The following is a 22,608-nucleotide window of genomic DNA, read 5'->3' as shown; positions in this document are numbered from 1 at the left end:
GCATGCATCTCGTTGGACCTAGCTCATAGTATGCCTTCAAATTTATAAAGTGGCTGAATTCCTGGAATTCAGCTTTAAAGGTTAGCCACAAGAAACAGGGAACAGCCTATAATGCAGTGCATAGCCTTTGTTCCTGGTTAGCTGAGTAACAAGAACCGATAATTTGAAGAAATGGATAATACCGCCCTCTTTCAACATTGTATAAATGGGTTGTCTTACAGCAGCTATCTTGTCATTGGTGCTGGAGCTGTTAAGGAGATCAAACAAATCTATGTATTTTTTTTTTTCTTTAATTTTGGCAGTGCCTGGCTTCCAATGCCATTGGTTTAACTGAATTTTCTGGCTAAATTGTCTACTTATATACTTTAATGGGGTTTTTCACAAAGATGTGAACTTGAATCAAAACTGCAAACAAAACTCAGGCACATGCCTTCATCCCTGAGGCCGCGTACACACGCGCGGACTGTTTGCCCAACCTTGTTCGTCAAACAGTTTCGGCAAACAGTCCGCTCAAAATTTGCATGAGCGGACTTGCCCACACACGAGCGGACTGTTTCAGCAAACTGTTTGCCAAACAGTTCGCTCAACTTTTGAAATGAACGGACTCGCCCACGTAAGGAGGAGGCAAATCCGCCCATTTCGAGCGCGTGTACAGGTAGGCGGGGCCCGCGAAGGAGACGTTGCGGGCTCCGCCGCCTGGAATGGGCTTAAAGGGGAACCCCAACGCCGAAAAAAATCGGCGTGGGGGTTCCCCCAAAGTCCACACCAGACCCTTGTCCGAGCATGCTACCCGGCCGGCCAGGAAAGGGGGGCGAGCGAGCGCGCCCCCCCTCCTGAGCCGTACCAGGCCGCGTGCCCTCAACATGGGGGGGTGCCTTGGGGAAGGGGGGGCCGCGCGGCCCCCCCACCCCAAAGCACCTTGTCCCCATGTTGATGAGGACAAGGGCCTCTTCCCGACAACCCTGGCCGTTGGTTGTCGGGGTCTGCGGGCGGGGGGCTTATCGGAATCCGGGAGCCCCCTTTAAGAAGGGGGCCCCCGGATACCGGCCCCCCACCCTATGTGAATGAGTATGGGGTACAATGTACCCCTACCCATTCACCTGTGAAATAAAGTACAAAAAAAAACACAACACAGGGAAAAAATATTTTATTGCACAGCTCCGGGGGTCTTCCGTCTTCGGGGGTCTTCTCGCCGGACTCCTCCGCTATCTGTGTGTAGCTCTTTTACTAGCGGAGGAGTCCGGCTTTCTTCCTCCCCGCCGCCGGCCTCTTCTCCCGACTTCGGGGGTCTTGTCCCCCTCTTCGGTTCTTCTGCCGGGCCACCGCGCCTTCTTGTAGCTCTTTTACAGGCGGTGGCCCGGTCTTCTGTCGCCGCTGTCGTCGCCGCCGCCGCCGCCGCCGCCGCCTTCCGTTCTTGTTCTTCTTCTTGTTGTTCTTCTTCTTCTCCTGGAGATGTTGACTCGACGAGCTCTCCGGCCGGAATGCCAGGGCCGCGCTGTGCGGTCACTTATATAGTGACAATGGGGCGGTGTCACATGGTATATGTCACATGGGTTGGTCACATGGTGACCCCGCCCCCTTACGATGTCATAGTCCCCATGTGACATCAACCCATGTGACCAACCCATGTGACATAAACCATGTGACACCGCCCCATTGTCACTATATAAGTGACCGCACAGCGCGGCCCTGGCATTCCGGCCGGAGAGCTCGTCGAGTCAACATCTCCAGGAGAAGAAGAAGAAGAACAAGAAGAAGAACAAGAACGGAAGGCGGCGGCGGCGGCGACGACAGCGGCGACAGAAGACCGGGCCACCGCCTGTAAAAGAGCTACAAGAAGGCGCGGTGGCCCGGCAGAAGAACCGAAGGCGGCGACAGAAGAACGGAAGGCAGCGGCGACAGAAGACCGGGCCACCGCCTGTAAAAGAGCTACAAGAAGGCGCGGTGGCCCGGCAGAAGAACCGAAGGCGGCGACAGAAAAACGGAAGGCAGCGGCGACAGAAGACCGGGCCACCGCCTGTAAAAGAGCTACAAGAAGGCGCGGTGGCCCGGCAGAAGAACCGAAGAGGGGGACAAGACCCCCGAAGTCGGGAGAAGAGGCCGGCGGCGGGGAGGAAGAAAGCCGGACTCCTCCGCTAGTAAAAGAGCTACACACAGATAGCGGAGGAGTCCGGCGAGAAGACCCCCGAAGACGGAAGACCCCCCGGAGCTGTGCAATAAAATATTTTTTCCCTGTGTGGTGTTTTTTTTTGTACTTTATTTCACAGGTGAATGGGTAGGGGTACATTGTACCCCATACTCATTCACATAGGGTGGGGGGCCGGTATCCGGGGGCCCCCTTCTTAAAGGGGGCTCCCGGATTCCGATAAGCCCCCCGCCCGCAGACCCCGACAACCAACGGCCAGGGTTGTCGGGAAGAGGCCCTTGTCCTCATCAACATGGGGACAAGGTGCTTTGGGGTGGGGGGGCCGCGCGGCCCCCCCTTCCCCAAGGCACCCCCCCATGTTGAGGGCACGCGGCCTGGTACGGCTCAGGAGGGGGGCGCGCTCGCTCGCCCCCCTTTCCTGGCCGGCCGGGTAGCGTGCTCGGACAAGGGTCTGGTGTGGACTTTGGGGGAACCCCCACGCCGATTTTTTTCGGCGTTGGGGTTCCCCTTTAAGCCCATTCCAGGCGGCGGAGCCTGCGACGTCTCCTTCGCGGGCCCCGCCTACCTGTACACGCGCTCGAAATGGGCGGACTTTCCGAGCGGGAACAGTCCGCTCATTTCGAAAGTACAGCGGACAGGCCCACACACGGGCGGACTGTTCGCTCAAACACAGTTTCAGCGGACAGTTTTTCGGAATTTCCGAAAGACTTTGTCCGTCCAACTATCCGCTGAAACTGTCCGCTGAAAGCCCACACACGAGCGGACTGTCCGCCCAAACACTGTTCAGCGGACAAGGTTGGGCGAACAGTCCGCCCGTGTGTACGCGGCCTGATGCAAGTAGTGCCATCACCATCAGCCAGGGCAATGAGTCAGTGCTGTTTTGGAGATGAGAGGCAGGAGCAGGTGCAGATTATGCTCTTTCCTCCATCTTCGGATATTTGTTGCCTTTTGTTGCACAGGTATTGGTATTAGTAGTAGTAGCCCATTTAGTGTCATGATTACCATTTTTATGGAGTTTATTTAGAGGACCATATATTTATAAATGAGCACCCTGCAAGCCTGTCACCATTAAACAACATAACTACTATCCACATGTTCCCCATTCCTTGTACATTTCAATAACTAAAATATCTCCCGGTCTGCTTAAAGTGGAACTTTACCCCTAACAGTTTAATAACAATTAATATTCTTTAACAAACGAACATACATTCCACACTAAAGTGATTCTAAAGTCTATTTTTTTTTTAGCATAATTCTAAGTATTAAGCTAAAGAACCTCTGTGTCACAGCATCCCCCCCCCCCTCCCCCCCCACACACACACCTTTACCTGAGTATGACTTCAATCCAGTGGTGTGCATGAAAACAGCATCCCTCTCTGCTCTCTCCCTCCTCACTGAGAAGATTAATAGTATCAGGAATTATTGCAAGTGGGGGGCAGGGCTGAACCACGCTGTCTGTGTCACTAGATACAGACAGGGCAGCTTGGGAGCAAGCCCACATAAGTGCCCCCATAGAAGGCTGATCTTTACGGGGGCACTCAATGGGAGGGAGGAGCTCCGGCAGGGCAGGGGATCCCAGAGGAGGAAGATCAAGGCTGCTATTAGAGTTGCCACCTCATCCCTTTAAACCTGAACACCTTTGAATTACACAGGTTCAGAGGCTAATTAAATGCAGGTAAGGGACCAAGTGAGTTTAATTGCCACCTTAAACAGCCACAGCACCTGTGTAATTAATATATGTTCGGGTTTAAAGGGATAAGGTGGCAACCACAGCTGCTCTGTGCAAAATCATTGCACAAATCAGGTAAGCATGACGTGTGTTATTTTATTAAACATTTCAAATAAAGCTTTACAATCACTTTAATAATTATGCTACCATAAGTATGTGCTGTAAATTGCCTCCTGTTTTATTCCTGCTGGAGGCTGCCATTTTGTTGAAGCCCAGAGCAGTCACTTCTTTTTTGGAAACTTTCCCCCTATCCTTGGTCTCAAAAACTTTATATAAATTGAAATATGTACCAACCTTGGTTGTATGTCTTTACAGTGCTAAATTTCACAGGCTGCCCATGAGGGAGAAAGGAGAGATTATCAGGGAGATAAGATAAGACACTAATCGGTACGTTTTTGGCCCCTTTCACACAGGGCAGATTCAATTTCGATAAACAGGTGATCAGCTCACAGATCCCCTGCTAATCATAGCAGAGTGGGCAGATGACACAAGTCAAGTCACGTCAATCCGTGTCTGTGGACACAGACAGTGCCCACTCTGCTCTATGGGTGGCTGAGAGTAAACACACTCTGCTGTCTGTTTACGCTCGACTACCCTCCGATCTGATCTGTCCATATGGAAGAAGACGGATCCCTTCAATTTTTTTTAGTGGACTGGATCACACCTGGAGAGGCAGGTGTAGACAAACACAAATCTGTTTGCACTCCCTGTCCATAGGGATGCATGGACCAACCTATCAGGTCCACCTGAAAAACTGGTAAGGATTCTAAAAGGCTCTGCTTGGCCACACATTACAAAGATATAATATACTGCTGCACGCAAAAACTTTGTATACTGAGTAAATATTGTATAGATATAGCCATATAATGGTGTGCTGTTTCTATTAATTTATCATAAGCAATCTATTACAATTATGAAAATAAACTATATCAGAAATTTAAATAAAACATCATACTGATTCTGAATATCAAACCATTATTGGTTCACAAAAAATGGTGATAATCTATGATTTATCTAAAGTGCTGTGTGCAATAATCAAAGGTGCTTATATGCTGTGCTATATTTGCAATTAATCAAACAAAAGTTGCTTGTATGAAGCAGACAAACATCAGTAGTGCACAGCCGTCTGCTGAACGGTCAATGTATGTTCATGTCACGCTACTGGCTCCTACCCATGGCCGGACTTACCATTGGGCTTGACTGGGCTCAAGCCCATGGGCCCCACCCAATAGGGGGCCCCGCCAAGATACATAGCCGAGTGTACTTGGCTCCGCTCACAGTCACGCCCAGTCCTGCCCTGTACTGGACATAACACAGGGACTGGGCATGACTGTGAGCCGAGCCAAGTACTCTCATCTACTCTTGGCTCCGCTCGGGACTGCGAGAAGACCCGAGAGCCACCGAGAGGTCCCGAGAGCCGCCGAGAGGACCCCAGAGCTGCCGAGATACACAGGACTCTGTATCTCCTCTGCGCCCTTTTTAAACTTCAAGACTGCGATGACAAGGCTGCAAATGACACTGGGGCAAGGCTGCAAATGACAAGGCTACACTGACAAGGCTGCAAATGACACTGACAAGGCTTCAATGACACTGGATAAGGCTGCAGATGGACACTGATAAGGCTGCATTGATGGGCATTTAAATGTAAGTTTTATCCTTAAACTTCCCTCCTAAAAGTTTTTTTCCTTAAAATTCCCTCCTACACTTGGAGTGCGTGTTATATGCCGACGCGTGTTATACACTGATAAATACGGTAATGTATAGAAGGTAGGGCCTGAAAGTGACTACAGCCCAAGGGCTCCAACCACCCTAAGTCCTGCCCTGCTCCTACCCGATGCGCAATCCAGATCAACTCCAGAGATAAAACGATTATTCTCTCGCTCTACAAGACTCTGGTCCGGCCGCACCTGGAATATGCTGTCCAGTTCTAGGCACCAGTCCTCAGACTGTTGCCCAGAAATGGAGCGAGTACAAAGAAATGGAGCGAGTACAAAGAAGGCCAACAAAGGTAATAAAGTGTCTGGAGGATATTAGTTATGAGGAAAGGTTGCGAGCACTGAACTTATTCTCTCTGGAAAAGAGACGCTTGAGAGGGGATATGATTTCAATATACAAATACTATACTGGTGACACCACAATAGGGATAAAACAGACAGACGGACAGGTGCACTTGATCAGATGGTGCATGTGAAAGTGGCCTAACTCTTTTGTGACCCCCTGGCAGCAGAATTTGTCCTGTCACCTCTCCTGGTTTTCTATTCTCTCTCCCTAATATGCGAGTTTGTGTCATTTCTGCTGCTTTCTCCCTCTTTCAGCAACGGTAAATCTTAAAGCTGTCAGCTGATCAGCTTCTGATGGCTCTTATTTTAAGCAAAGTGCAGAGAATAGAAAGCAACTGAGCATGTGCAGAGCAGGGTGAGACATTGCGTTACTGGATATTAAACAGAATAGGTACTTCTTTTTAATGCTTTACATAGCTGTACATGCAAAATAGGCCAGCCTGAAGTGATCTAGAACGACTTCATTTTCCATTATAATATGTAATTTATATTTTGCTAAAATTCTATGCTGATGTAATAAATGATATTACCAAGAAGAAGTGACCCCTGGAGCTGTCAGACGTTTCCCAGGGGTACAGGCACTAGTGACTGACAGCTTGTGTGCTGAAACATGGCAAAGGTCATGAAACATGCATGGTAATGGAATTCATATGAGAGGAACTAAGTAAGATGAAAACACTGACAGATAGACAGACAGACAGATGGAGAGATAATGTAAGTAGATAGAATATATTAATACAATTTATTAAGGAAAGAACTATACAAAAATCACATTTATGTGAAAAATGCAACATTTTTATTTAAAAAAATATTCCAGCTGGAGAAAAATGTCACCTGCTTCCCTAAGCATAAAACGTGATTTACATTGGCATTGCCCATGCTGGGAAACCTTTTATTATATTGGCATGTTTTGGCGTGGCTATTATTCAAAGATCTATTTTCCTTCTGAGCTTTTTACTTGCAAAGATTCTTTCTTTGTATGTGTAAATTACATTTCGAATGGCAACCGTGAAGCAGATTTTAGTGGTTGTTTACTTGTACACAGCAGCTTTGCGGAATGTGACTTCAGGTCCTTCCATAACAATCAGCTACAAGATGCCCAGGGTGACTGTATTCCACTTATATATTATATCCCACTAGTCCCATTGGAGGAGAGGCTTTCCTTTTAGGAAGGGAGGAATAGAAGAAGGAATATTTCTGTTGGTGGGGATATATACAGATTATTTTCCAATGAAAAATATCTTGATATAAAAAGTATGAAATAAAAGTATGAAAAGACATTTGTAGGCTATATAGACATACCAATGTTGTAATGTGGTTTAAAATGAGTTTATAAAAAATGAAATAACAAATAATATTGGCAATGCCCATAGGTCCCAGTATGCATGGACCCTAAAAAATTTTAAAAAATTACTCCTGATTCTGTTAGAAATCCAGTGGTGCCCTGTGTCCTGCTCACTCTTCAGTGTTATCTCAACAAAGGAAACTACCATACAGAACACCTTCCTCTTATGGAGAAGATGAAAGGGGAGGTGTTCTTTAGTCTTAACTCACTTCCCGTCCTATGGAAACAAATCTGCTCCTCCATAAATATAGTACAGTGAGTTTGTGTTAACTGAGCACAGGAAGTGTGTCTCCACCTCAAACTCGCTCATCCATGTCTTTATGGACCTTGCTTTGTGCACTGGTCCAAATCATTTTGTAGAGGGGGGATTATAGTGTGGGGTTGTTTTTTTTTAGGGGTTGGGCTTGGCCTCTTCCAGTTCCAGTGAAGGGAACTCCTAAGGCATTAGCATACCAAGACATTTTGGACAATTCCATGCTCCCAACTTTGTGGGAACAGTTTAGGGATGGCCTCTTCCTGTTCCAACATGACTGTGCACCAATGCACAAAACAAGGTCCAAAAAGACATGGATGAGCAAGTTTTGACCTCAACCTGATAGATCACCTTTCGGATGAATTAGAGTGAAGACTGTGAGCCAGGGCTTCTTGTCCAACATCAGTGCCTGACCTCACAAATGCATTTCTGGAAGAAAGGTTAAAAAATTCCCAAAGACACACTCCTAAACATTATGGTCTGCCTTCCCAGAAAATTTGAAGCTGTTATAGCTGTATAGGATGCGCCAACTCAATATTGAACACTACGGACTAAGACTGGGATGCCATTAAAGTTCATGTGCGTTTAAAGGCAGGAGCCCCAATACTTTAGCTAATATACTGTATAAGGATTGGTAAAGTGCAATATATAAAATTTTTGTTACATGATACACTTTTCCTTCCTGCAACCACGGGTCCTTCCGAGGGAGCTATTGTGTTCTCTCCGCGGGGGGTGCAGGGAGCTGTCCCTGCTGGGAGGACACAGAGATTATTGCTAGAGGCTATAGCCACTGGCCATAATTACATCCTAAAAATCGAACTTGCTGGTTGTACCCAAGTTGATCGATGGATCAACTTGGGTACAATCAGCCTGCGCATACATGGTTTGAATGTCATGCGGTCCCTGCTGAATCGGAATTGTCTATGGCCGGCTAACAGCGGATATGAAAAGTCTACACTGTAAAATGTCAGGTTTCTGTGATGTAAAAAAATGAGACAAAGATAAATAGTCTCAGAACTTTTTCCTCCTTTAATGTAATATATAATCTGTACAACTGAATTGAAAAATAAACTGAAATATTTTAGGAGGCGGAAGTAAAAATAAAAATATAAAATAATGTGGTTGCATAAGTGTGCACACCCTCTTATAACTGGGGATGTAGCTGTGTTCAGAATTAAGCAATCACATTCACACTCATGTTAAATAGGAGTCAGTACACACCTGGCATCATTTAAAGTGTCTCTGATTAACCCTACATAAAGTTCAGCTGTTCTAGTAGGTCTTTCCTGACATTTCTTTTCGCATCCTACAGCAAAAGCCAATGAGAAAATATGGCACAACAATGACATCACCAAGAACTGAATGTCCCTCCAAAATTGATGAAAAGACGAGGAGAAAACTGGTCATGGAGGCTGCCAGGAGGCCTACAGCAACATTAAAGGAGCTGCAGGAATATCTGGCAAGTACTGGCTGTGTGGTACATGTGACAACAATCTCCCCTATTCTTCATATGTCTGAGCTATGGGGTAGAGTGGCAAGACTGAAGCCTTTTCTTACGAAGAAAAACATCTAAGCCTGGCTAAATTTTGCAAAAACACATCTAATGTCTCCCCGAAAAGCACGTGGAAAAATGTGTTATGGTCTGAAGAAACCATGGTTCAACTTTTTGGTCATAATTCCAAAAGATATGTTTGGTACAAAAACAACACTGCACATCACCAAAATAACACCATACCCACCATGAAGCATGGTGGTGGCAGCATCATGCGTTGGGGCTATTTTACTTCAGCTGGAACAGGGGCCTTAGTCAAGGTAGAGGGAATTATGAACAGTTCTAAATACCAGTCAATATTGGCACAAAACCTTCAGGCTTCTGCTAGAAAGATGAACATGAAGAGAGACTTTGTCTTTCAGCATGACAACGACCCAAAGCATACATCTAAATCAACAAACTAATGGCTTCACCAGAAGATTAAAGTTTTGTATTAGCCCAGCCAGAGCCCAAACCTGAATCCGATTGAAAATATGTGGGGGGGATCTGAAGAGGGCTGTGCACAGTACATGCCCTCGCAGTCTGACAGATTTCAAGTGTTTTTGCAAAGAAGAGTGGGCAAATATCGCCAAGTCAAGATTTGCCATGCTGATAAACTCATACCGAGTGCTGTAATAAAATCAAAAGGTGCTTCAACAAAATATTAGTTTTAGGGTGTGCACACTTATGCAGCCATATTATTTTAGTTTGTTAGTTTTACTTCCCTCCACCAAAAAGATTTCAGTTGGTTTTCAATAGAGTTGTAGTTTAAAGGTCACATTAAAAGGTGAAAAAAGTTCTGAAATTATTTATCTTTGTCTCATTTTTTTTACATCACAGAAACCTCACATTTTAACAGTACTTTTTTAAGTACATAAGCCATAAGTAGACAAGTGCAGAGTGAAATATTTTGTTTCGGAATTTAGTTTTCGTCCGAAAAATTTATTTATTTAGTTACTCCCGAAATACCTTTTTATTTATTTTGTTTTTCGTTCAAAAATTGCATTAGTCCGAAAATCCACATGAATTACGGTCGAATCGGTCTTTGAAGGCTTATGGTGTCTGTTGAATGTATAAAGAAGATACGACGGAGCTGCTAAACTCTATATAGCCTATAGGCGGAGAATTTGACTCTGGAAATGTACGCTTGCAGCGTCGTACAGTTTCGATGCTCTGTCGAATATTATTATAAATGTGTGTGTTTTTCGTTGCTTTGTCAAATCTCCGTCGTTCATGTTGAATGAATGGTCTAAGTCTCACAGTGTCAGATAGCGAGTGACTGATAATAACGAATATGGTGGCAACCCATTATGAGAGCGACATGGAGGCATTGGAGGATGTTCCTGGGCCATCTACAAGTGTTTCTGTATATATATTATATACTCGTTCAAACAGAAACTGGTGGACTGGTGATAGCGATCACTGATCAGACAGGTAACAAGATTCTTTAATAATAAATCCCCCCCCCCCACAACACAGGCAGCCTCTGAGGCTATCACAACAACACTAGCAGCAACACTAGCATCACTATAAGGTTCTCACACTAACACAATAGCAGCAGATTATTAGGAAAAAGCTAAGTTGAACTGTAGCTTGCTTCACTATTGTTCTGCTGCTGTGCTTATGCTTAATAATAATTCGGGTTCTCTGACAAGTGACAATTCAAACGGACCAGCTAAGATTGACTGTCTTCTGAAATGATTCAGTGTGTGTGTCTATCTCTGCTAGCAATCGTAAGTGAAAGTAAGTTGGCTGTACGTGTGTACTTAGTTCTAGCTATTTTACTGCTCCTCCTCTTTGGTTACAATCAGCCAATAACATTCATCATCATCATTATTTTTATTTTACTTCCTCCACCCAATTCCAGAATCTTTTCTCTCTGTTGAATCTTTTCTCTCTATGTCGAATATTTCTCCCTGTAAAATCTTTTCTCTATATAATCTTGGAATAATAGACGTAAGGTTAGGTACATTCGACCACAGGTTCAAAAGACACAGATTGTTATTATCAGAGTCACATCGAATCTCCTATTTTGTATCAAACTGTTGTAACAACGAAAACGAAAATAAAGCCTTTATTTATGTCGGATCTTTTGTTTTTCGGATTCTGCGCTTTCGTTATCGTTTGTCAAAACGAAAACGAAAATACCTGAAATTCGGACGGAAATGCATTCGGACGAAAACGAATGCACATGTCTAGCTATAAGAAGTCCAGTTTGCGAGAAGCCATGTGGGGGACACAGTAAACATGTGGAAGAAGGTGCTCTGGTCAGATGAGACCAAAATTTAACTTTTTGCTTAAGAGCAAATGTGTGGCGGAAAACTAACACTGCATATCACCCTGAACACACCATCCCCACTGTGAAACATGGTGGCGACAGCACCATGTTGTAGAGATGATTTTCATCAGCAGGGACAGCTGGTCAGAGTTGATGAAACGATGAGTGGAGCCAAATACAGAGCAATCTTAGAAGCTGGTCAGAGTTGATGAAACGATGAGTGGAGCCAAATACAGAGCAATCTTAGAAGAAAACCTGTAATGCCACGTACACACGTACACACGATCAGAATTTCGGCCAGCAAAAGACTGATGAGAGCTTTTCATCGAAAATGCGACCATGTGTATGCTCCATCAGAATTTAGCTGGCCGAATTCCAGCCAGCAAAAACTTGATAGCATGTTCTCAATTTTCCCAATGGAATTCCGTCGGAAAACCATTAGAGTCTGCAAAAGACTTGAGGCTGGGGCAGAGATTTACATTCCAAGAGGACACCAACCCTAAACATACAGCCAGAGCTACAATGAAATGGTTTCAATCAAAGCATATTCACATGTTAGAATAGACCAGTCAAAGTCCAGACCTAAATCCAATTGAGAATCTGTTGCAAGACTTGAAAATTGCTGTTCACAGACATTCTTCATCCAATCTGACAGAGCTTGAGTTATTTTGCAAAGAAGAATTTCACTCTTTAGATGTGGAAGGCTAGTAGAGACATACCCAAAAATACTTAATAACAGCGAAAGGTGGTTCTACAAAGTATTGACTCAGGGGGGAATGAATACAAATGCACGCCACACTTTTGGGGGGGGGGGGGGTTGGTTAGATGAGCTCCTCATGCTGAATTCTCTATATTATTAGATATATTGCAACTACAACAGAGAGCATGTGACCTCCTAGAATTGGTAGGAATAGAGTAACAAGCTGGTCCATAAAATCTAACTATACAGCATCTATAAAAAAAAAACAGAAATATCAGTTTGGGGTGGATAAAGGCATGTATAAGTCAGCCCCAAGAAACCATTGCTTACAAAAAGGAAAATGTTGGTGTCTTCTCCGCATATTGAAGAATCTACCGGGAACATTCAGCCCTTCTTTATGTAGTGATCCTTCTCTCTTCAATACCAAAGCACTTATGAGGACAAGGGGATGTGAGTAAGTATGGTTAATGTCACATGAAGTGGTCGTGAATGTACACGGATGGAAGGGGTCTGACATATTATCTAGGTTTATATGGGGTAAGGAATCGGCTACCTATATCACACATTACGCACTGTATAATCATTTAGGACTGCATCCTGCAAAAAGAAATGCATCTCTCGATGAGAAGGGGTATTTGGGACATGATTTTAAAAGCTAGTTTTAAAAGCTAACTTCACTTTTTCCAGAAAACAGCATATGCAGTTAAGGGGCTCGAGTAGGTTTTTAAAAACTTTGCAGCTTCATAAAATGTTCATTTATTTTAATGTCATACTTGTAGGTCATTTGGCGCCACATCCTGCCTTGTTAAATGGCAGCAACAAGGCAGGATGTGAGGATTGCTAACTGGGAGTTTTTTGGCCAGGCTTCTGGGGGAGCAAATGACCTACCGGTAAAATAAATAAAAAAAAATTTTACAAAGCTGCAATTTTTTATATCTATTGGGGTCCCTTGACTGCATTAGCTATTTTCTGGAAAAAGTAAACTTAGCCTTTAAGCTTGTGAAACAAGCTTAACAAGAAAAATTACTCAATTCCCTCCACCATGTTAAACAGTGTGGGTCAACAAATTTTTAGTCTCGACTATTGTAACCTGATAGCCTACACCTGCGGCTGTCTGAAAACCCAAACAGTGCCTGCACTTGATTGGATGCAATCAATATTGGGCCAAGAACTTTCAACCCCGGTAGTGATGATAGGGCACTGCACTCCATGTGTGGCCAGCTTTAAATATAAAGAAATATAAAGTTAAAGATACCCTGTATAATGTGCAATAGGGAGTAAAGCTGTACGAATGCCTGCTTCCTGCATTTCCCTGGATACCAGTAAAAATGAAAATATAGGGGTGTACTGGCCTAGTGCGTTGCCCAAGAATGTGCATTTGGACCCTCAGTGTGAACTCCATCTTTATTTTTACCTGTCATACATATACAGGTACAGTTAGAGGCAGGCACCCATACCTAAGATGACATACAGAAACAGTAAAAATCCTTCTAAACATTGCAAAGGGTCAGCTCCTGTTAGGAGTGCAGCAACCACTTCCATGAAATTCTTTTAACCACTTTCGGACCACCCACTGCACATATACTGCAGCAGGACTGCACGAACCAACGTACCTGTATGTTGGTCCGTGCATTAGATACAGCGGGCACTAGTAAAAACAATTAAAAAAATTCCTAAATATTTCTCCTATTTTGTAGACGCTGAAGGCCAGTTCACACCACATGCATTCCAGTGCATTTTTATTCTGCATCAAAAATACATGGAAAGTAGATGATAAGGTTTCCAATGGCATAGTTCACACCAGTGCAGTCAGTTCCAGGGCTTTTCAGTTCCAGAAAAAAAAGTAGAGCATGTTGCATTTTTCCTGCATTGGACTGTGCAGGAAAGAAAAAGGGAAGAAAGGGGATTTAAGTGACTTTGAGCTCAGGTTCACACTGACAGTGGAAATTAAATTGTCAGCTGAACTCTCACAATTTCATTCCCGCATGTCAGTCCTGACTTCAGGGGCGATTTCATAGACATCTTTGTGGGTTGCTGCACAGATGTCTATGGAAATCACACACCAAAGTCACCAAAAGTAGTACAGAAACTACTTTTGGGAAGCGGAGCAGTACTGCAAATGCGGCGTAGTCCCGATTCAGACAGTGCCATTGCTGGTAATTGACGCCGATTTGTCAAATCACATGCCAAATCGCTCCAATGTGAACCTAGGCTGAACGTGGCATGGTTGTTGGTTCCAGACTGGCTGGTCTGAGTATTTCAAAAACTGCAGATCTACTGGGTTTTTTATGCACAACCACAGAGAATGGTCCAAAAAAGAGAACGCATCCAGTGAGCAGCAGTTGGGTGGACAAAAATGCCTTGTTGATGTCAGAGGAGACTGGGCAATAACTGTTTGTTACAACCAAGGTATACAAAATACCATCTCTGAACAGACAACACATCAAACCTTGAAGAAGACGGGCTAGAGCAGCAGAAGAACACGCCAAGTGCAGACCCTGTCAGCTAAGAACAGGAAACTGAGGCTACAATTCGCACAGGCTCACCAAAATTGGACAATAGAAGACTGAAAAAAACGTTGCCTGGTGTGATGAGTCTCGATTTCAGCTGCAACAATCAGATGGTAGTGCCGGAATTTGTCCAGGCTGGTAGTGGCAGTGTAATGGTGTGGGGGATATTTTCTTTCCACACTTTGGGCCCCTTAGTACCAATTGAGCATCGTTTAAACACCATGGCCTACGGAGTATTGTTGCTGACCATTTCCATCCCTTTATGGATATACTGTACCCATCTCCTGATGGCTACTTCCAGCAGGATAATGCACCATGTCACAACGCACCAATCATCTCATCACTGGTTTCTTGAACATGACAGTGGGTTCACTGTACTCCCGTGACCTCCACAGTCCCCAGATCTCAATCCAATAGAGCACCTTTGGGATGTGGTGGTATGGCATGTTCACATCATGGATGTGCAGCCGACAAATCTGCAGCAATCGTGTGATGCTATCATGTCAATATGGATCAAAATCTCTGAGAAATGTTTCCAACACCTTGTTTAATCCATGCTATGAAGAATTAAGGCAGTTCTGAAGACAAAAGGGGGTCCAACCGGTACTAGCAAGGCGTACCTAATAAAGTGGCCGCTGAATGTATGTGCTAAAAAACAAAACAAATTTTGCTATTGTGATTGTTCCACAGAGATGTGATCCTAAAGGGGCTGGCACCCACTGTGGTAGGGGAACCGAAGGAAGGACAAATGGGATGCGTTTGAGTAGTGCTATTTTTGTAATACGTGGTCAAAGTTAATGATCACCTTCAAAAGTAAATCTTTACTTTGCAAAGTGAATGATAGAAAATAGGATGCATCTGTGTTAATATTGAATCATGTGCAAAAGAAATGAGAGAATCAGGATATTTGCTAGCACTCGGTTAGTTGATTGAAATTGACAAAGCTTCCTTTTATTTACTAAGCACACTGAACGTTCACCTTGCTAAGTGAATGGTCCCTCTATCTTTGTGTGCGTCGTGGCTTGCTTTCCTATAGTTAAAAAAATAAATAAAAAATTAGCAGAGAACTGAAAAGAATTGAATAAAAGGCAAAAAATCTTAAGGTGTGGTGGTACATTGTATGTTAATGCACTTTTATAAAAAAAAAAAATAACAATAATATATATATATATATATATATATATATATATATATATATATATATATATATATATATATATACACCTCACTGTCTTCCCTAATTGCACATTGGAAGCTATTCAAAACAATAGAAGCTGCCTATAGAGTCATATCCATAAAAATGCTTAAAATACAACTAGTATTTAGTTATTTTTAGGTATGTCAAGTGAATGGAAACACATAACAAATACGTGCACCAATCAGCTATACCTTTATGACCAGCCACCTTATATTGAGTAGACCCCCTTTTGCCGCTGAAACAGCCCTGGTCCACTTTGGCATGGATGCAACTAGACCTCTGAAGGTATGCTGTAATATCTAGAACCAAACCATCAGTAGCAGATCCTTTAAGTCCTGTAAGTTGGGGGGGTTGGGCCTCCTTGCATTGAACTTGTTTTTCCAGCACAGCCCAAAGATGCTTAAAGGAGAATTTGGAGGCCATGTCAACAGCTCAGACTCGTTGTTTTGTTCCTCAGACCATGCTTGAACCATTTTTGCAGTGTGGAAGGGCATGTTATCCAGTGCTGGAAGAGACCACTGTCATCAGGGAATATGGATTCCATGAAGGGGTATACTTGGTCAGCAACAGTGTTTAGATAATTGGTACGAGTCAAGTAACATCCACTTAAATGGCAGATCCAAGGTTTTGAAGTAGCACATTGCCCAAAGCATCACACTGGTTCTACTGGCTTGACTTCTTCCCATACTGCATCCTGGTACCATTTTTTTCTAAGGTAAGTGATGCACATGCACCCGGCTATCCATATGATATAAAGAAAGTGGGATTTATCAGACCAGGCCACCTTCTTCCATTGCCATGTGGTCAAGTTCTGATGCTCATGCGCCCATTGTAGGTGCTTTTGGCTGTGGACATGGGTCAGCATGGGCACCACCCTGACTGGCCTGTAGGTATGCAGCCCCATACACAACAAACTGCAATGTACATTGTTTTTTCTGCTTTTGATACATCAACTTCATGGACAACATGTTTACTGGCTTCCTAATATACCCCTCCGTCTTTTCAGATGCCATTTTTAGTGATGGACGAACTTCCGACGGGACGTTTCGCGAACGCGAAATGCGAACGGACCCAAACGTTCGCGAAACCGACCGTTCGCCGCGGGCCCCATTGACTTCAATGGGAGGCGAACTTTGCAAACCTTCATGTCGAATTTGCGGCCACGTGGTAATTATTAGGGGGTAAAACGTAGTCCCACCATCTGGACAATGACATAATACATGTATGAGGTGAATTTGGGATCGATAACTACAAGCATTTTTATTTTATTTGGGAAATTGTTCTAACAATTCAGGACTATGGAGCTAATGAAGGCAATGGAGGAGAGGGAAGGTCAGGGACCAGGGTAGGCAAAGAAGAGGGTGCAGGAGATGATCACCAGCAGCGTGACATACCGGAATGACACATGCACCGTGATAGAGGCATCTGACAGCAGCACCGTAATACAGAGCACTGACAGCAGCACCGTGACATACAGCGCTGACAGCAGCACCGTGACATACAGCGCTGACAGCAGCACCGTGACATACAGCGCTGACAGCAGCACCGTGACATACAGCGCTGACAGCAGCACCGTGACATACAGCGCTGACAGCAGCACCGTGACATACAGCGCTGACAGCAGCACCGTGACATACAGCGCTGACAGCAGCACCGTGACATACAGCGCTGACAGCAGCACCGTGACATACAGCGCTGACAGCAGCACCGTGACATACAGCGCTGACAGCAGCACCGTGACATACAGCACTGACAGCAGCACCGTAAGCAGCCCCAGGAGGAAGTCAGCACAGCACAGGGATGGTGTGATCCCCTCATAATAAGAACCCCCAGGAGGAAGTCAGCACAGCACAGGGATAGTGTGATCCCTTCATAATAAGAACCCCCAGGAGGAAGTCAGCACAGCACAGGGATATCATAAGCAGCCCCAGTAGAAATATGACACCGCTCAACCTCTTCAAAGAGGAGGGTAGGGGCATATAGTACGGTGTGCTTTTTTGGGTCAAGGAAGTGAGCCAAATGAATTAAGAAGGTCTGTGTGCTTGATTAAAAAAATAGTTTATAGACATATACATGGTCTACTGGTCACATGTGTTGAATTCCTCCGAGATCCATGCCTCATTCATTTTTAGAAATGTGAGGTAGTTAACACTGTGGTGAGCTAGGCGAGTACGCTTATCGGTCACAATCCCCCCTGCTGCGCTGAACGTCCTTTCGGACAGGACACTGGATGAGGGGCAAGCCAACAGTTCGATTGCAAATTGGGCAAGCTCTGGCCAGAGGTCAAGCCTGCCCACCCAGTAGTCTAGGGGTTCATCACTCCTCAGAGCGTCCACATCGGCCGTTAACCCAATGTAGTCGGACACCTGACGGTCTAGGCGTTCCCTGATGCTGGATCCGGATGACACCTGTCGATGGGTCGGCTGAAAGAATGACCTCATATCCGAAGTCACCAACACATCTTCAAACCGGCCTCTTCTTGCAGGCGCTGTTGGATTGGTACCCGCAAATCCTTCTCTGGGAGTGGGAATTGCTCCTCTGCCAGCGCACGCAAAAGCAGAATGCAGCATTTCTCGAAGCAAGGCCTGGAAGTGCTGCATTCTGACAGCCCTCTGCGACGGCGGTAACATTTCCGCCATTTTGTGTTTGTACCGGGGGTCTAAGTACGTTGCCACCCAGTACTGGTCCTTGACCCTCATGCTTTTTATACGGGGGTCCCTATTAAAACACTGGAGCATGAAGGCCCCCATTTGCACTAAAGTGGAAGCGGTGTGGTGGCCTGGCTCCTGCTCATCATCCAGGATAATGTCGTCCTCTTCATTCTCCTCTCCCCATCCTCGCACAACAGGGATCCCAGAAAGGTTTAAAGCATGCTCTTCTTGCTCCTGCTCATCCGCCCCGGCACCATCCTCCTCTGACTCCTCATCAGACTCCTGTTGTTGACTTGTCTCAGATAGAGTAGCCCCCCCTGGGAATTCATCCAGCATTGCGACTTCCTCATCTTCCCGCTCCTGCTCCTCCACAGCCTGATCAATGACACGACGCAATGCACGCTCCAGAAAGAAGGCATAAGGTACCATGTCACTGATGGCGCCATGGCTGCGACTGACCAGTTTGGTGATCTCCTCAAATGGCCGCAGAAGTCTGCATGTGTCGCGCATGAGCAGCCACTGGCGCGGTGAAAAAAAACCCAGCTCCCCAGAACCGTTTCTTTCGCAGAGTTCATACAGGTAGACGTTAACTGCACGTTTCTGCTGGAGCAGCCTATCAAGCATATAGAAGGTTGAGTTCCATCGCGTCGGGCAATCGCAAATAAGACGTCTGACCGGCAGATGGTGTCGCCGCTGAATGTCAGCAAGGCGAGCCATGGCCGTGTAAGATCTTCTGAAATGGGCCGAGATTTTCCTTGCCTGCCGCAAGATGTCCTGGACCCCAGGGTATTTGACAAGGAATCGCTGCACGACCAAGTTTAAGACGTGTGCCATGCACGGCACGTGCGTGATTTTGCCCTGTTTCAATGCGCTAAGCAGATTGGCACCGTTGTCACACACCACTTTACCAACTGTCAAATTGAGCGGTGTTAGCCACTCATCTGCCTGTGAACGCAAAGCTGAAAGGAGTGCCGGGCCAGTGTGGCTCTTTGCTTCCAGGCACAACAGACGCAGCACGGCATGGCAACGTCTCACCTGGCATGTGGAATAGGTTCTGGGGAGCTTGGGCGGTGCAGTGGAAGAGACGCTAGCAGCGGAAAAGGAGGAGGCAGCTGAGGAGGAGAGGGAGGAGGATGGAGTAGGAGGAGGAGAAGAAGAGTCAGGCCTGCATGCAATCCGTGGCGGTAAAACCAAATCTACACGGGTGCCACGGGTTACATGCTTGACGGCCGTCAGAAGGTTCACCCAGTGGGCAGTAAAACTGATATACCTTCCCTGCCCGTGTTTGCTAGACCACGTGTCTGTGGTCAGATGTATCTTGGCACCGACACTGTGTGCCAGAGATACATTCACTTGCCGCTGAACATGGCCATATAGCTCTGGGATGCCCTTCTCTGAGAAATACTTCCTTCCTGGGACCTTCCATTGTGGTGTTCCAATGGCCACAAATTTGCGAAAGGCCTCCGAGTCCACCAGTTTATATGGCAGTAGTTGGCGGGCTATGAGTTCTGACAAGCCAGCCGCCAACCGTTGGGCAAGAGGGTTATCCGGCATCATCATTTTTTTACGCTCAAACATTAGGCCCACGGAAGCCTGCCTTTTTGCAGAAAAATGTGAGCTTGGCGTGATGGAAGGTGGAGTGGAGGACAATTGTGAGGAGAGAGGAGAAGGAGAAGTAGAAGACGAGGCTGGACGGTGAGAGCCTGCAGTGTGGCTTTGTGTGTTCCGTTGCTCCCACTGGGCTCGGTGATGGCTGCTCATGTGCCTTCTTAAGGCGGTCGTCCCTAGGTGAGTATTGGGCTTACCGCGACTAACGCGTTGACTGCAAAGATTGCAGATGGCAACGCTATTGTCAGCAGCGGACACGTTAAAAAAAGCCCACACTGCGGAGCCATGTGCCGGTGTCCTGGGAGCGCCAGATGTGACCGTACATGGTCGATGACTCGCTCCTGATACATTTGCAGTCTGCTTTGTCCCTGCTGTGCAATGTAAGTCATTGCTGCTTCTCCTCCCTATCTGCTGGTCCATATCTCCCTCTGAACTCCCCTCCTCTTCCTCTCTTGTGGGCACCCACGTGACATCACTAGACACGTCATCATCAACGTCACCTTCCCCACCGCTATAAGTAGAGATCTCGGAGTAGGCAGCAACACCGGGGACCAACCTCCTCCTTGGGCTGATCTGGGTACTGGCGTCAGACTGCTGAGTAGCGCTTGTTGCTACCTCCTCTTCCTGATCCAATACCAAGAGTGGCTGCGCATCAGAAATGTCCTCTTGATATGGATCGGAAAATAATTCCAGTGACTCAAGCGGAAGGTATGTGGTGGTGGTGGTGGTGGTCGTGTTGTTGGTGGTAGTGTCTTTGGGGGTGCACATAGCAGAGAGTGAAGAAGAGGGTGCAGATCGAGAGGATGAGGAGGGTGCAGAAGAGTAAGGCTGAGCGAGCCACTCAACCAAGTCTGGTGCATCCTTTAAAGTAATTGAACGCACCTTCTGCAACTTCCCACTTTGGCTCAAGCCTGTTGCTCCTGCCCTACCCCTACCACCCCTGCGGAAGGGCCTGCCTCTTCCTCTGCATGTCATTTTTTAAATGACCCTGTGACAAAACTCTTAGTCCCTATACCGCTGAAGGACTGCTGCAGTATAGGTGAGCGGTCAGCAGTGGTGCACGTCAACCCTATCTATTGTGGACCTATAGCGGTCCTTACAGAACAGCAGACTGTACCGCACTCAAGCCTATGTACCGTAGCACCCTATACCAAGTTACCAGTCCTTATAAGAACTTTTGTGGACCAAGCAGGTTGTGTATTAGTGTTTAGCAGACTGTACTTCAGTCCCTATACCGCTGAAGGACTGCTGCAGTATAGGGCAGCGGTCAGCAGTGGTGCACGTCAACCCTATCTATTGTGGACCGATAGCGGTCCTTACAGAACAGCAGACTGTACCGCACTCAAGCCTATGTACCGTAGCACCCTATACCAAGTTACCAGTCCTTATAAGAACTTTTGTGGACCAAGCAGGTTGTGTATTAGTGTTTAGCAGACTGTACGTCAGTCCCTATACCGCTGAAGGACTGCTGCAGTATAGGGCAGCGGTCAGCAGTGGTGCACGTCAACCCTATCTATTGTGGACCGATAGCGGTCCTTACAGAACAGCAGACTGTACCGCACTCAAGCCTATGTACCGTAGCACCCTATACCAAGTTACCAGTCCTTATAAGAACTTTTGTGGAACAAGCAGGTTGTGTGTTAGTGATTAGCAGACTGTACGTCAGTCCCTATACCGCTGAAGGACTGCTGCAGTATAGGTGAGCGGTCAGCAGTGGTGCACGTCAACCCTATCTATTGTGGACCGATAGCGGTCCTTACAGAACAGCAGACTGTACCGCACTCAAGCCTATGTACCGTAGCACCCTATACCAAGTTACCAGTCCTTATAAGAACTTTTGTGGAACAAGCAGGTTGTGTGTTAGTGATTAGCAGACTGTACGTCAGTCCCTATACCGCTGAAGGACTGCTGCAGTATAGGTGAGCAGTCAGCAGTGGTGCACGTCAACCCTATCTATTGTGGACCGATAGCGGTCCTTACAGAACAGCAGACTGTACCGCACTCAAGCCTATGTACCGTAGCACCCTATACCAAGTTACCAGTCCTTATAAGAACTTTTGTGGACCAAGCAGGTTGTGTATTAGTGTTTAGCAGACTGTACGTCAGTCCCTATACCGCTGAAGGACTGCTGCAGTATAGGGCAGCGGTCAGCAGTGGTGCACGTCAACCCTATCTATTGTGGACCGATAGCGGTCCTTACAGAACAGCAGACTGTACCGCACTCAAGCCTATGTACCGTAGCACCCTATACCAAGTTACCAGTCCTTATAAGAACTTTTGTGGAACAAGCAGGTTGTGTGTTAGTGATTAGCAGACTGTACGTCAGTCCCTATACCGCTGAAGGACTGCTGCAGTATAGGTGAGCGGTCAGCAGTGGTGCACGTCAACCCTATCTATTGTGGACCGATAGCGGTCCTTACAGAACAGCAGACTGTACCGCACTCAAGCCTATGTACCGTAGCACCCTATACCAAGTTACCAGTCCTTATAAGAACTTTTGTGGACCAAGCAGGTTGTGTATTAGTGTTTAGCAGACTGTACGTCAGTCCCTATACCGCTGAAGGACTGCTGCAGTATAGGGCAGCGGTCAGCAGTGGTG

At 46.1% G+C, this 22,608-nt stretch overlaps 1 protein-coding gene across 4 annotated transcripts in view; it reads right to left on the bottom strand.

Annotated features, from left to right (window-relative positions):
• WDR49 (WD repeat domain 49) overlaps positions 1-22,608 on the bottom strand; it is a 217,065-nt gene that overhangs the window by 97,391 nt on the left and 97,066 nt on the right. The window lies entirely within an intron of this gene.

The sequence above is a fragment of the Lithobates pipiens genome, unplaced genomic scaffold, assembly GCF_037356315.1.
Source record: "Lithobates pipiens isolate NorthernLeopardFrog02 unplaced genomic scaffold, aLitPip1_a1.2 Scaffold_18, whole genome shotgun sequence".
Taxonomy (NCBI): Eukaryota; Metazoa; Chordata; class Amphibia; order Anura; family Ranidae; genus Lithobates; species Lithobates pipiens.
This window is presented reverse-complemented; position numbering and strand designations above follow the sequence as displayed.